Source organism: Panulirus ornatus, chromosome 2 (genome assembly GCF_036320965.1).
Source record: "Panulirus ornatus isolate Po-2019 chromosome 2, ASM3632096v1, whole genome shotgun sequence".
Classification (NCBI taxonomy): domain Eukaryota; kingdom Metazoa; phylum Arthropoda; class Malacostraca; order Decapoda; family Palinuridae; genus Panulirus; species Panulirus ornatus.
Genome location: NC_092225.1, coordinates 85,060,780 through 85,077,174, shown reverse-complemented (window position 1 = coordinate 85,077,174; position 16,395 = coordinate 85,060,780).

Sequence of the window (16,395 nt, the reverse complement as noted above, 5' to 3'; positions counted from 1 at the left end):
TAAGCCAGCCTCTACAGTGACACTACCACTTATACAAGGAACCTTACTCCTTCTGTACAACCCAGCCCGTGTATGATGTACAGCTCTAGGGTTGTATATATACTGACCCCAGGCAGGAGCAATATCATCAATAAAGGGCAGCCAGCATAACGATGTCTGGCCCCAATCAGCCCGCGTGGGCGGGGGGTCTGCCGCTGTACGGGACATTAGGCAATCTTCGTTTTTGCTGCTACACTGCCTTTTTCCCGCCAAAACTTGGTCGCCATCTTACAGGGTCCGCCCGCCCGCCAGTTTCCAGAACACGGCCCCGCTGTTTTGTTGGGCGAATGTTTGTGATGTCAGCTGACAGGGATGGCGGGGCCTGACATGCCAACCCGGTGCAGGCTTTCTAGTACACCTGTCTCGTCCCTCACACTGCCATCACTTCTCTCACATTCCTGCCATATCCCTCCCCCACACTCTTGTCATGTCCATGTCCCCCACACTCCTGCCACGCCTCTAACGCTCCTGTCATGCCCCCCACACTATTGTCACGTCTCTCACGCTCCTGTCATGTCTCTCACGCTCCTCACGTTCCCCATACTCCTCACATGTCCCCCACACTCCTCGCATGTCCATGACACTCCTGTCACGTCGCCAACACTCCAGTCACGTCTCCCAAATTTCACTTCCATGTCCCACACTCTTGTCACGTCCCCCACATGCTTGTCACGTCTCCCAATCTTCATGCCATGTCCCACATACCTCATGCCATACCCCCTAAAAGCAGGTTATGTCTCCAACAAACTTCTCACCATGTCTCATAAATTCCTCACATCCCCCACTACTTCTGTCACGTACTTCCGCACCTCTTTTGGGATACGTCGCGTCTCATATCCCCCCGGTACCGTGCCGTACCTCACAGCACATATCCCTTAGGTAACGCGCCGTACCTCATAACACCACATGCGCGCCATACCTCATAACACCACATGCCGAGCAATATTCACTTCCCCCCACAACCTCACCACCGTGAGGCAGTGCATGTCCCGAGGACTGTGTATATCACAGCCTGTGTACTTAGATAAGTACAACCCTCCAACTGCCCTTCCCACCATCCACACACTCAACCCTCCAACTGCCCTTCTCACCATCCACACACTCAACCCTCCAACTGCCCTTCTCACCATCCACACACTCAACCCTCCAACTGCACCGCTCACCATCCACACACTCAACCCTTCAACTGCACCGCTCACCATCCACACACTCAACCCTCCAACTGCACCGCTCACCATCCACACACTCAACCCTCCCACTGCACCGCTCACCATCCACACACTCAACCCTCCAACTGCACCGCTCACCATCCACACACTCAACCCTCCAACTGCACCGCTCACCATCCACACACTCAACCCTTCAACTGCACCGCTCACCATCCACACACTCAACCCTCCAACTGCACCGCTCACCATCCACACACTCAACCCTCCAACTGCACCGCTCACCATCCACACACTCAACCCTCCAACTGCACCGCTCACCATCCACACACTCAACCCTCCAACTGCACCGCTCACCATCCACACACTCAACCCTCCAACTGCACCGCTCACCATCCACACACTCAACCCTCCAACTGCACCGCTCACCATCCACACACTCAACCCTCCAACTGCACCGCTCACCATCCACACACCCAACCCTCCCACTGCCCGACGTCACTTCTCTTTTTCCTCAAGTTTCGCCGTCCACATCAGACTGGAAGTTTCAAAGTATATGGCAAAAAACTAAATTCCGTCTCGATTATTCTTTTCAAAAATCAGGCCGTTTTCCCCACTTCCGCTCGTCGACGGGTTGGAAGAAGGCACGAGACTGAATAACGAACTGTTTACTGCAATCTGCTTGACACTGAGGGAGTCTGTGTAGTACTGTCACGTTCAGATCCGGCTTGTGTCTCCGGTCATAACAACACAACACACTCGACCACGGCCACCACCCTCATGTACAATCTCTCGGTTGTCACTTCTCATGGAACACCCTCCTCCTTCATCCTCATTCATACCTAATGTTACCAAATGTTACGTCAGTAGTTCACAGAGCACTGCCCGAGAGCAGCATCTATCACGCCAAGTCTTCTGAGCAAAACCTCTGGTAGACTATATATATATATATATATATATATATATATATATATATATATATATATATATATATGATACAGCGCTGGTGGCTGATTCATGTGAGAAACTGCAGAAGCTGGTGACTGAGTTTGGTAAAGTGTGTGGAAGAAGAAAGTTAAGAGTAAATGTGAATAAGAGCAAGGTAATTAGGTACAGTAGGGTTGAGGGTCAAGTCAATTGGGAGGTAAGTTTGAATGGAGAAAAGCTGGAGGAAGTAAAGTGTTTTAGATATCTGGGAGTGGATCTGGCAGCGGATGGAACCATGGAAGCGGAAGTGGATCATAGGGTGGGGGAGGGGGAGAAAATCCTGGGAGCCTTGAAGAATGTGTGGAAGTCGAGAACATTATCTCGGAAAGCAAAAATGGGTATGTCTGAAGGAATAATGGTTCCAACAATGTTGTATGGTTGCGAGGCGTGGGCTATGGATAGAGTTGTGCGCAGGAGGATGGATGTGCTGGAAATGAGGTTTGAGGACAATGTGTGGTGTGAGGTGGTTTGATCGAGTAAGTAACGTAAGGGTAAGAGAGATGTGTGGAAATAAAAAGAGCGTGGTTGAGAGAGCAGAAGAGGGTGTTTTGAAATGGTTTGGGCACATGGAGAGAATGAGTGAGGAAAGATTGACCAAGAGGATATATGTGTCGGAGGTGGAGGAAACGAGGAGAAGTGGGAGACCAAATTGGAGGTGGAAAGATGGAGTGAAAAAGATTTTGTGTGATCGGGGCCTGAACATGCAGGAGGGTGAAAGGAGGGCAAGGAATAGAGTGAATTGGATCGATGTGGTATACCGGGGTTGACGTTATGCGTTGAGAACAGAGGACTGGGCCTTTGAGGGAATATTCTCACCTGGCCCCCTTCTCTGTTCCTTCTTTTGGAAAATTAAAAAAAAACGAGAGGGGAAGATTTCCAGCCATCCGCTCCCTTCCCTTTTAGTCGCCTTCTACGACACGCAGGGAATACGTGGGAAGTATTCTTTCTCCCCTATCCCCAGTCCTCTGTTCTTAACGCTACCTCGCTATCGCGGGAAATGGCGAATAGTATGAAAAATATATATATATGAAGCCGTGAAACATCACCGTTAATTTTCATTCAATATTTTAATTTCAAAGTCTTAATCTCCACTGTACAATTTCCTACGTGCACGGGAATAGTTGTCTGTCTTTTGCCCAACTGATTTAGCAAAGGGTCTCGTTAATTTCCCGCGGGCACGGGAACAGTTGTCTCTTGCCCAACTAAGTAAATGGTCTGCGATCTAGTCCTTAGAAATCTAAGAATTTGTTTCCGGAGACGATAAACTGCCGGGCAGAGTGGTGTCTTTAAAGAGTAAAGAGCATTCATCCTCAGATACATCCCTGATTATAGACGACAAATAAGACTTATTAATGGTAGAAAAACAAAAGCCACGTATTCCTGGTGCATAGTATACCTAGCACGAATATTTGTAGGTCATGCATGAAACTAGTTTCTGTTTTGTTATGTCCGGTAAAATCTGATCACCACGGCCGTTGGCAGAAGTTCAAAGGTCAGGAAACACCTTGTTGAGGTACAGTATGTACAACAAACAACTCCTTCACGCCAAGTTACCAATCAAAATAAGGGACTGGTAGTGGTCAGAGAGCAACCCTGGTTCGAGAACACTGATTGTTTTTCACTTGGTTACCACATCAACCACCAGCACCACAAAACCTGTCCTAAAATTGTATATATGACGTCCTCCTCAAACCTATAAAGACCAGAGCTCAGAGGCGATGCCAGAACCCACAGAACCAAAAAGCGAGAGGCTTGAGTACTGGTGTGCGCGAGCGCGCATTCTCCTCCTAATGTGCTTTGCTTCAGTGCTGCCCACGGATCCAGACCGGAAATTTTCTGTGGTGTGAACATGACTGAACTAGAGTGGAAATACCTTGAGGACCATAGAGAGAGAGAGAGAGAGAGAGAGAGAGAGAGAGAGAGAGAGAGAGAGAGAGAGAGAGAGAGAGAGAGAGAGAGAGAATGCTACTTGATGACTTTGCAACTAAAAATTTGTGCGACTCAAACATAGAGACGAAGAAATCATTGAAAGGACTAGAGAAAATTAGACAGAAATGAGAACTGCTCGGAATAAGTGAATATCGAAAGGCATGAATCAACAGAGGAGAATTCTGCAGTGATTTAAAGCCTTTAGAGCAGTTTCTAACACATCTGACGAAGAGTAACACAAGAAGGAAGACTGATTAAGCTGAAAACAGGGATGACCCCCTACGCCAGGTGGGTTGGCTGGCTGGTTCAAGCATGTGACTAACTGTATAAACCATTCCCATGTCGCCATTCGTTTGCGAGTATAGCATATGCCGACGTAAATCTCATATATTCTGATAGTATAGAATTCCTTTTTTTTTTTCACTTATGACTACCGTTAAAGATACATATGAAAAAGGTAAGTCTATACTATAAGAAACGAATATTTCTGAACATTCTTGTGTGTCTTTTTAAGAACGAAATGTGACTACCAAAACTCATCCTCCAATCCTTTTCACGAGCACATGTACACTTCAGACGGGGTGTACATGGTGGATTGTACACTTCAGACAGGGTATACATGGGGATAACACTCAAGACAAACAACAATAACAAAAGTTTTCCCATCATTTCGAGCCAACCTCCATATCTCAGAAGGGTTAGCATGGGAAGGGAGCTTAGCAACCGCCCCATCCCTTCCCTCAACTCTTGAACACGACAGTAGCCCCTGAGCATGCAACTACGACCCGTGGGTACGGCCCGACCCTTCAGGGTCGTGTCAAAGGCCTGGACACCATACCAAAAGGTCGTAGCGTCGTGCTTAAGGGGGTCAATTTTTCTGTGAACCTCACCATCATGTAAATGTTCACACTGCTCTCGAGAGGATATGCCGAGGGTGAACAAGTCAGTGTAATCGATATGGACGTAGCCTGGAAAAGCTTCAGTAGGACATTCAAAGCAGTAGAGGCAACATATGTCCCTAACACGTAGAAGACGGTCATGTTGCAAAATATAGCCAAAATGGAATAATGAAATAACAAACCCAACTATTACGGAAATAAAAAGAAACTCAACGGAAACAATTACAACCATGATAAACTTATGTAAATTTGTGCAGCCTGATTAAAAACTCGCTCGTCAAAGCAAGTGTAAATATGAAACATGGGTTGCTGAAAACAGCGAAGGAAACTCAAAAAAAATCTTATATTTACGTCAAACGCAGGAGAGTCATTACCCTGCCAGTTAGTTCACTGGTTACGAAAAACGGTGACTTGGTTCAGTACAATGAAGCCAGCGCAGAGATCTTCGATAATTTTCCTTATCTGTGTTTACCACTGAAAAAAAAGAATTACGGTCCCGGATCTTGATGCCACTGAGAGGAGCGGGAAACTTCCTGAAACATACATACATACACGCTCAAGATATACCACCAGCATTAACTATCATGAAAGCAAATAAACCAAACCAGCAAACCCTGACTAAATCATACATCTGAGGACTATGCAAGATCTAGGCAAATTATATAATTAAGCCAGTGACAACTCTTTTCAGTAAGGCACTTGCCACAGGCAAAGTTCCAAAGCATTGGAACTTTTGCCGATGTAACACCCATATTCATAAAAGGCACAGTTATGATAACAATTCCCTGCCCGGTAATCATAACCCAGTTCCCTCATCGTCCCCCAGTTCATAACCTTACATCATCCATCACAACACAGAAGAGGCGTACATCATTTCAAGGACTACAACCTAATCCACGACTCTCAGTATGGGTTTAAGACGATATCGGCCATGTCTGCCACACTGCCAGATTCATGACGTAATCAACATGTATGGAGAAAACAACACGTCTTTTATGGTAGCTGAGACGGCACGGGCCACTGAATGCCATAATCATGGCCACCCTATTTACGAGAACACAAACACACACACACACACATATGGTGAAAAGGATTACACTTTTGCGCGTGATCATGTATATTCCTATTTATTTCCCCGTGGACTCATACGAACACACACACACACATATATATATATACAGTACTCTACCTGCTTGGGTTTAAACTGCAAATGAAAAGTCGCCTTTTGGCGGGCCTGTATCTGACAAACGGACCACGAAATAATAATAATAATAATAATAATAATAATAATAATAATAATAATAATAATAATAATAATAATTACTAATAATAAGACCAATACCCATATAATAACATTAATGAATAGGTAAACAAACGCGTAAATAAACACATATCTATTTCGATTTTCAGGAAGCCATCGGTAAATCGCGCTCCAGAGTGTTTCACAAGGTACATACGATGTCGCACACAGCGCGTACTGATGAACGGTGTGGCCTCAGAATGGTAGTGTGAATGAGGGAAAGTACGACTACTCCTGAAAATGACAGTATGTTCACATATACTGTGATGTGTCGACAGCAGCACCAAGGATACCTTTGCGAAAAGAGTTGACAAATGCATCGCTTCAAAGTCCACGACAGACAATTTGCGCGCCTCCTTAAGAGTTACATGTCAACCGTATTCATAGTCCTCCTTCGGCCTAAGGCATCTGTACGCTTTTTTCTCTCTCTCTTCCGTTCTTACCCCGCTTTCTCTCTGGGTTTCTGGTCACTTCCACAACCGTAAAGGACCCAGTCAGTGGTCCGTTGCTTGTTCCATACACACTGGTGTACGTTCCGTGTAAGCCGAAGTCTTGACATCATCTTTACCTCACAAGATTCGCTGCCTCTCTCTCTCTCTCTCTCTCTCTCTCTCTCTCTCTCTCTCTCTCTCTCTCTCTCTCTCTCTCTCTCTCTCTCTCTCTCCCCCAACCACCACATCATCTTAGTCATTGTCTCAGTTCAAGCTCACATAAATTTCGCCGGCCTAATTTCACTTTTAATTATTCTAATTAATGGCGACGCATTCAACGGCCGAACTAAAAATAAAAAAAAAAAAAATGAGATGACGTCGCAGATGCAATTGTGGCGCTGAGCTGGCAACTCTCACCGGTAGTTGGGGAGGGGAAGAGAGAGAGAGAGAGAGAGAGAGAGAGAGAGAGAGAGAGAGAGAGAGAGAGAGAGAGAGAGAGAGAGAGAGAGAGAGAGGTTAAGGGTTCAGCTCACCACAGTTGGTCACCAAATAAAGCGAGGTAATGATCGGGAGGTGAGGTTGGGGTTAGCAGCAGCCAGGGTTTACCCCATACAACAGGGTTGACGTACGCCACACGGGCACCACACTGTGGGTGCACTCACACCTCAGGCACGACCAACACTGCACGTCGATGACCCGGGCCAAGTATGGGGCACGTGTGCTGAACCTGTAGGAACTGTGACTGCCTTCTGCACGCGAAAAAAAAGATATGACAAGAGGGATCTAATGAAGATGAAATAACAAATCCATCCAGTGACATTATCCGCGGCAGCAGTAAATAAACCCCCAGAGACAACAGTACTTCTACACCATCACCAGCATTAATGCTAGCATCAGACGGAACACATGATACAGTGGGAAGAAGCAATAACAGCACCACCTCTAATACCTACAAAACTAAACATCATCCACTTTATTAATCGCGACAATTGCAACATTTACTTTACCATCACTAACTCCAAGTATCAAATTTCAGAAGTGTTTCTCGTGAGAGAGAAAAAAAAGGGGAGGAGGGAGCTCCTTCTACAATACGGGGAGGCAACAGCAGCAGGATGACCAAGAGAAGGAACACCAGCCGCTGCAACACAAGAGGCAACACAAGAGGCAGTATCGCCAAGACCAGGTACACTGACAAACAGCAGTGATACCAACACAAACCACGGGGACCCCCTGTAACACTAGCAACACCTTCAAGTAACAGATACCGATAACACAAGCATTACCACCATCAAGATAAACGGCTACATCAAACACAGCTGCACGGCGGCAATACTTGAATCACACGGGATATAACAGCAGCGGAAAACAGCAGAACCAGCCCCTAGTACATCAGCAACAGCAGTTACAACAGCGCCTACGGCAACATCACAACTACAACAATAGGAAAGACTCAAGGACAGGAGCAACACCGACGGTAGCACCAGCAACATGACCACCAGTCTAACTGTATGAACTACAACACAATACAACAGTAGCAACACACACAAAAATAACAGACCAGCAACACCAACACCAGCTGCAAAACAACTCCAACATCAGCGGGAGTAACACTAACGAACAACAGCACCAACACAAGAAGCAAGATCCACACCATCAACACTGACTACAACATTACCACCAACAACAGTGCTAGTACCACACCACCAACAACAACAACAGTGCTAGTACCCACACCACCACCACCAACAACAGCGCTAGTACCCACACCACCACCAACAACAACAGCCCCAGTACCCACACCACCACCACCAACAACAGCGCCAGTACCCACACCACCACCAACAACAACAGCAGCGATAGTACCCACACCACCTCCACCACCAACAACAGCGCTAGTACCCACACCACCACCACCACCAACAGCGCCAGTACCCACACCACCACCACCAACAACAGCAGCGATAGTACCCACACCACCTCCACCAACAACAGCGCTAGTACCCACACCACCACCAACAACAACAGCGCCAGTACCCACACCACCACCAACAACAACAGCAGCGATAGTACCCACACCACCTCCACCACCAACAACAGCGCTAGTACCCACACCACCACCACCACCAACAGCGCCAGTACCCACACCACCACCACCAACAACAGCAGCGATAGTACCCGCACCACCTCCACCACCAACAGCGCCAGTACCCACACCACCACCAACAACAACAACAGCGCTAGTACCCACACCACCTCCACCAACAACAGCGCTAGTACCCACACCACCACCACCAAAAACAGCGCCAGTACCCACACCACCACCAACAACAACAGCAGCGATAGTACCCACAACACCTCCACCAACAACAGCGCTAGTACCCACACCACCACCAACAACAACAGCGCCAGTACCCACACCACCACTACCAACAACAGTGCTAGTACCCACACCACCACCACCAACAACAGCAGCCAGTACCCACACCACCACCAACAACAACAGTGCTAGTACCCACACCACCACCACCAACAACAGCAGCCAGTACCCACACCACCACCAACAACAACAGCGCTAGTACCCACACCACCACCAACAACAGCAGCCAGTACCCACACCACCACCAACAACAGCAGCGCTAGAGCGACATCACCATCAACAGTAGCAGTAGTAACAGCGCCAGAGACCCCCTGTTGCAGGCTGAGTGCCTGGTGTGGGGTGCCTGGCTGGCGTGGGTTTACGCCGAGCGCACACAACTTTATTACTTCATGCACAATTGCTTCCTCCCGCTCCCCCCCACCACACACACACACACACACACTCTGGCCGCCGCCGCCACCACACAGCCCACATTTCTCTTACACTCACCGCGCCATACCTGCCAACACTTCTCAATACCAAACGTCTCTTCATTCACCACACAACCCAACACCATCCTCATAACCAAAACCCCACGCGCCACTTCTACCACACACCTCACTACACTACCAACACTTCTTACACTTCTACCATTCACCTCACCCTACTACCAGTCACTCAGTTCCCTCGCTCATACCACTCATCTCACCACTCCGCCATCACTTACCTCTCGTCAACACTACATATAATACCAACATTCTGTCCTACTCCCAACACTTACACTTGTGTCAGAAACTAGTCGGACACACAGCCAACACTTCCCTCACTGCTATCATTTACCTCCGCACACTAGCATCGTTCGCTTCACCATTCTGCCAGCAAGATATGTCACTTAAATATACAACGAATATACTTCATAAAGTCATCACTAAGAAACCCATATCCTCAACCTCAGAGGGACCTGGTGATGCTCTTCACATATCGGTGAGTCTTCTGAAGTTGAGGTGTTCCTCCAATCATTAATACACAGGACTGACTCGTTTTTCAATAGATTATTTCTCTCACATCTGGAGCGGTTCTAACCCCGCATACTTGGAGCGGTCCTAGCGCTTCATACTTACAGTCCTTGACGGATGTGGATCTACAGTGCTCCAACCTACCGACTACCCCAGTCTAATCTCACAACTTGATCCACTTTCCCTAAGCCGCCGCACTGCTGGTACTCTTTCTCTCTCCTGCACATATCACTTTGGTTTCTGCTCCTCAGCTGGCCGACTTCGTCCCTTCGCCGGCAACTCGACAGTGGGCTGTTGAGAAATCTTTTTCTTACCCTACTGCGCTAAGCTTTGGAGCTTTTTACCCTCGCATGCTCTTTCTCAACTGTTACTACCTCCTCTCTTACGAACACTCATTACTCTCTCTCTCTCTCTCTCTCTCTCTCTCTCTCTCTCTCTCTCTCTCTCTCTCTCTCTCTCTCTCACACGTTTTACTTTAATTTAAGTTTTGGCCTCGAGGAAGACTTTTATCTGTCACGAGGATCTTCAAAGTACTCCCCGAGCCATTACCACCTACACCACCCACACACCTGGAGCAGCACCTGACTACCGATATCACCATCTCCATCACCCCACACCCGTCGCTACCGGTGACCAACCATCAACACCGCATACGTGCACCTTCCACACACCAAACACCACCAGCACCTGAGGCTACCATTCATCACCAATGACTATACTATACACGTGCGGTTGTCAGACAACAGCCAAAGCGCATATTACATACCCCACACATGTTATCACCAGCGGCCTGCCAACCATCACCATCTCTACCAAACTGCATTGACACTCCCGCGTTACCATCACCACAGCCCTTACATATGTATATACTGGAAAGGATCACAATTTTGCGCGTGATCAAGATATTCCTGAGTCCACGGGGAAAATGAAACACGAAAAGTTCCCAAGTGCACTTTCGTGTAATAATCACATCATCAGGGGAGACACAAGAGAGAAATATAAGTCAGTTGATATACATCGAAGAGACGAAGCTAGGACGCCATTTGGTAAACATGTGATTGTCCAATCACATGTTTACCAAATGGCGTCCTAGCTTCGTCTCTTCCATGTATATCAACTGACAGTTATATTTCTCTCTTGTGTCTCCCCTGATGATGTGATTATTACACGAAAGTGCACTTGGGAACTTTTCGTGTTTCATTTTCCCCGTGGACTCATAGAAATATGTATATATATATATATATATATATATATATATATATATATATATATATATATATATATATATATATATATATATTTTTAATTTTCCAAACGAAGGAACAGAGAAGGGGGCCAAGTGAGGGTATTCCCTAAAAGGCCCAGTCCTCTGTTCTTAACGCTACCTCGCTATCACGGGAAATGGCGAATAGTATGAAAAAAAAAAAAAAAAAAAAAAAAAAAAATATATATATATATATATATATATATATATATATATATATATATATATATATATATATATATATATATATATATATATATGTATTCCCTCCTTCACCTTCCTTTCCTGTATTCCACTTCGCTCTCAGCAGGTCGATTCAGCAGGCCACAATGACGACCCTAAGCAGTCTGGAGCCGACAAGACCCGTCTCCCCTTCTCCGGGCAGCAGGCATTTGTAGGTAGTTAAAGTAGCAGGGGGGGGTGTGCACATCCTACTAATGATCCCTTCCTGTACTGTGTCTCCTGGCCACTGGCCTGTATATTATGGGTGGCATACATTACCCTGGCCGCAACACACACTTGCATCATATCCCCTCCTCCGTCATGGTGGCGCGCCCTACCTCCGTCTGTGTGTGTGTGTGTGGCTCGACAGCGACCATCACCCTATGCACGTACGTCTGTCTGCGCCATCGTATACTCGTATCCGCTTATCAAAATACAAGTCAGTGTTTAGTATATATCTATCTATTATCTTATCTGCTTCGGACTTACAGATATAGAGAAACACAGACAAACACAACACATACGCACTAGAGACACACAGGAGATGGGGAGGAAGGGGGAGGAGGAAGGGGAGGGGTTAGGGGAGGGTGGTGTTGGAGCCTCAATGGCCAGCAGTTCACATTTCACACTCCGTTACCTGCACCGACGCCGGAGCTCTAGCCAGTAACTCATACCTGAAAAACAGAAAAAAAAAGGAGATTCAGAAACAAGACCACGAGACTTGAACCATCATTAGGCCCATTATGGGTCCCATATCACCATTTAAATGTGTTATGACACACACACACAAAAAAAAAAGAAAGAGCAAAATATAGTTTTTGAATCTACGGATCTGAATTACTCTTTACTTTTCTCTGACAAACTCTCAAAACGAGCGAGGGACTCGTTCGCTAGTGTTTCACAGTGTTAGTACACGGCAGAGCCGAAAGAAAAATGAAATACTCCCAACATTCTACCCACAGACATGGTCACTCGCTTTTAGTTTCCATCCATCCTTGGAACCATCGTCGCCCAGCACTTCCTCCCTGCAGTGCCCAGCAACAACTCCGGCATCGCCCACAACCACCCAGCCTCTTCGTTCAACAATGTCTCTCGTCCAGCACCACCTTGCCCAATCCAGACCTTCCCAAAGTACACTAAGCCATTCCTGACTTCGTCCACACAATGCTTTATGTCCCTTCGCAACTCTAATCACTTTAATGATGACAGAAACCCATTTCAGACATACGAGAACGTCCCCCCCTCCGAACGATGTAGTCGGCCAAGTGGCCTAACCAAACATCTAACATTGTGCGTCTCCATCATTCACTCCACATTAAACATCCACCAACCCAAACCTAGAGCAGAGCGTCTGACCAACGCAATCACCTCCACAACCTAAACTACTCCGCGGCTTGCATTATAATGATTCAACACAGTCATTACTCAGTCAACTGATCCGAATTTTTTCAATTTTACTCAACCAATTAACCAGCCAATCAGAGAGCTATCAACCACATCCCTACCCTAACAAAAAAAAAAAATAATAATCACCAGACAATTATAATAACCACAAGAGAATTAGTTACCCAGGAAACCATACTTCAACCACCTTCTCCTAAGCATTCCCTCACAACAACCATAAAAATCCCCTCCCTGCACCACCTCAGCATGGTGGCCCCTGTCTTCCTCACCACAACCCCTGCACCACCTCAGCATGGTGGCCCCTCTGTCTTCCTCACCACAACCCCTGCACCACCTCAGCATGGTGGCCCCTGTCTTCCTCACCACAACCCCTGCACCACCTCAGCCTGGAGGCGCCCCTGTCTTCCTCACCACAACCCCTGCACCACCTCAGCATGGAGGCGCCCATGTCTTTCTCATTATAACCCCTGCACCACCTCAGCATAGTGGCTCCTGTCTTCCTCACTACAACCCCCTGCACCATATCAACATGGACGTCCCTGTCTCCCTCACCACAACCCCTGCACTACCTCAGCATGGAAACCCCTCCCCTCCCCTGGCAGCAGCAGCAGTAACAGCCGGCGCGCGTCCAAGCCATATGCAACACTCCTGCCGCTTTGTGTCGACTTGGGGTAAAAGCCGCTAATATATGACTGCTCTTAATTAGCGCTCACATATTCGGGCACTTTATTAATCACTTCCTCTTGATACAGAACGGCCTGAGCTAGATTTAATACGGGGCAGAACGCGGCTATAATGGAGACACGACACACCTTGAGAAATGGTCCCACTTCTCCTTCCTTCTTAATTACCGCTCCTTATTGACAGATGGCGGTGTATATCAATTACTGTCTTGACTCACGATTGCGTGGTCACATGCGGGGAATTCATCTACGGCTTAAAAAGGAAAGTCGATGAATGTAATCCGGTGGTCGATTCAGTAGGTTGCGGTCGTGCTGACAGATTGAAGAATATTCCTCTACTGTAACACGGATATGTTACATTTTGTTCTACTGTAGCTCTGGTGTAACACTGATGTTACATTTACTTCTACTGTGGCTCTGATGTAACACTTATGTTTTGATCTACTGTAGCTCTAGTGTAACATTGTAACATTTACTTCTACGGTAGCTCTGGTGCAATAATGTTATGTTACATCTACTTCTACCGTAGCTTTGGTGTGCAACAGTGATATGTTACATCTACTTTTACCGTAGCTTTGGTGTGCAACAGTGATATGTTACATCTACTTCTACCGTAGCTTTGGTGTGCAACAGTGATATGTTACATCTACTTTTACCGTAGCTTTGGTGTGCAACAGTGATATGTTACATCTACTTCTACCGTAGCTTTGGTGTGCAACAGTGATATGTTACATCTACTGCTACCTTAGCTCTGGTGTGCAACAGTGATAAGTTACATCTACTTCTACCGTAGCTCTACCGTAACACTGATATGAAAACATACTTTTCTAATCTTTCCTTACAAGTGTTTTCTTTACTATCATGTTATTTCCTCTGGTTGTTCTATCCTTGAGTCTTCGAAACAGTTCATCGTCTACGTCATAAAGCAGGTTTAAGCACTTAAAATTGTAGTCAGGTCCACTCTTTAATTTTCCCTCTTCCACTGTTGGCAAATTAAATGCCTCTCGCCTCCCCCCTGTAATTCAGCTCTCTTAATTCTGGCACTATCCTTCTTGCCCTCCGCTGGACCGTTTTCATAAGTTTGTACTTCTGGTGCGGTGACCGAACTTTAAGAAGCATATTCTGGTTTTGGCCTAATGTAGGACGTGAACAGCTTGTTGCATAGTTCCTTATTCATGGAAGTGAATGGAACTCTAATATTTGCCAGCAGACAGTTGGTCTTCTTAAGTATTCTATCAAAGCTGAACTCTGACGACAGATCTGGGAAGGTGCCGATTCTCCAGGTCTCTGTATCACACACGACTTTCCTGAAGTTTATATAGTACGAGACAACATTCTGATCGAGGCCTTCTTTCGCTGGGACCCATCCACGATGCTTTACGTACAGTCGGGTTGAATTTCATCAACCATGTATCAGACCATCTTTGGAGTCCGTCTGGACCGCCTTGTAAATCGAAGCAATCCTACTCGCTTTTCACTTCCCTCGTCGCCTTGGCATTATCCACAAATACATTCAGCTGGGGTCCATTCCTTCTAGCGAGTCGTTCTTACAGATATAGACAGAGGAGCAATGGTCCCACATAAGAGCCATGCGGCACGCCAGTGGTGACTTCACCCTGTTTCGACAAGGCTCCTCCGACATGCGTCTTTCTTTTTCCACTAAAATAATCTACTATTCTTCTAAGGAAATCTCCCCTACATTCTGGCCTGGATATCTAGTTTCACTTCCATCTACCTGTATGGTAAGTTGTCACATGCTATGTGCAGTCTGGTTGGAGACAATCCATCCAACTCTCTCTGTTGTCTAAAATTTGGACCAGACTGCCATACAAACCTATGAGGTTCGTTATAAACTACTTCCTTCTCCTGGCACCGTGTTGTCTCACAGGTAGTCTCCCCTTTGTAAGTAGTCATCCACTTGCTCTGATCTCTTATTATCTTTTCCAGTACTTTATAGACCACGCTCGTGAGCATGTCCTCTCGATCTCCTCATGAAAAAAAAAAAAAAATCATGTCTGTCCATCTCCACTTCCTTGACACTCCTTTCCTCAGCGACATGTTGAACATTTCAAGTGGTTCAAGTGTATCTGTTTCCATCTTGAGCAAATATGGAGAATTTTCAATGGCATCACGAGTGTTTAATGGGTCAAGTCCATTTGACGTTCTAATTGTCTTTTCTTGATATCATAAATGCTTTCAAAGACATGTCCATTCCATTTCACTGGTGTTGGGGCTATAGCGGTGTCTGTGAAAACCCTTTTCAATATGTCAGTCAATTCCATACATATCCTTTCAACATCCTCTACAGCTCTTCCCTCTGAGTCCCTCAGCCTGATTAGCTGTTCTAACAATTTATTCTTGATGAATCTATGGATACGTTTTGCATCATCTTTGTTCACAAATGCTCTTCCCACAGTTAGTTTGCTCTTCATCTCTTATCCACTTATATTTGGTTCTTACTCCCTCATACCTTCCACTACCAGCAGATGCTACCTGTATTTGACATATTTCAATGAACCACATCTTTCTTCACCTTTCCTCTATATATGAGGCTACTGATACCCACGTTCTCACTCCTTACTTATAAATTTCATAGAATCTTCCACTACAATGCCTTGGGTTCACAACTACTGAACCCCATTTCCCAATTTAAGTTACCAGGTCTACAAGCTGGAGCTATAGAAGTAGGGTGGATGCCA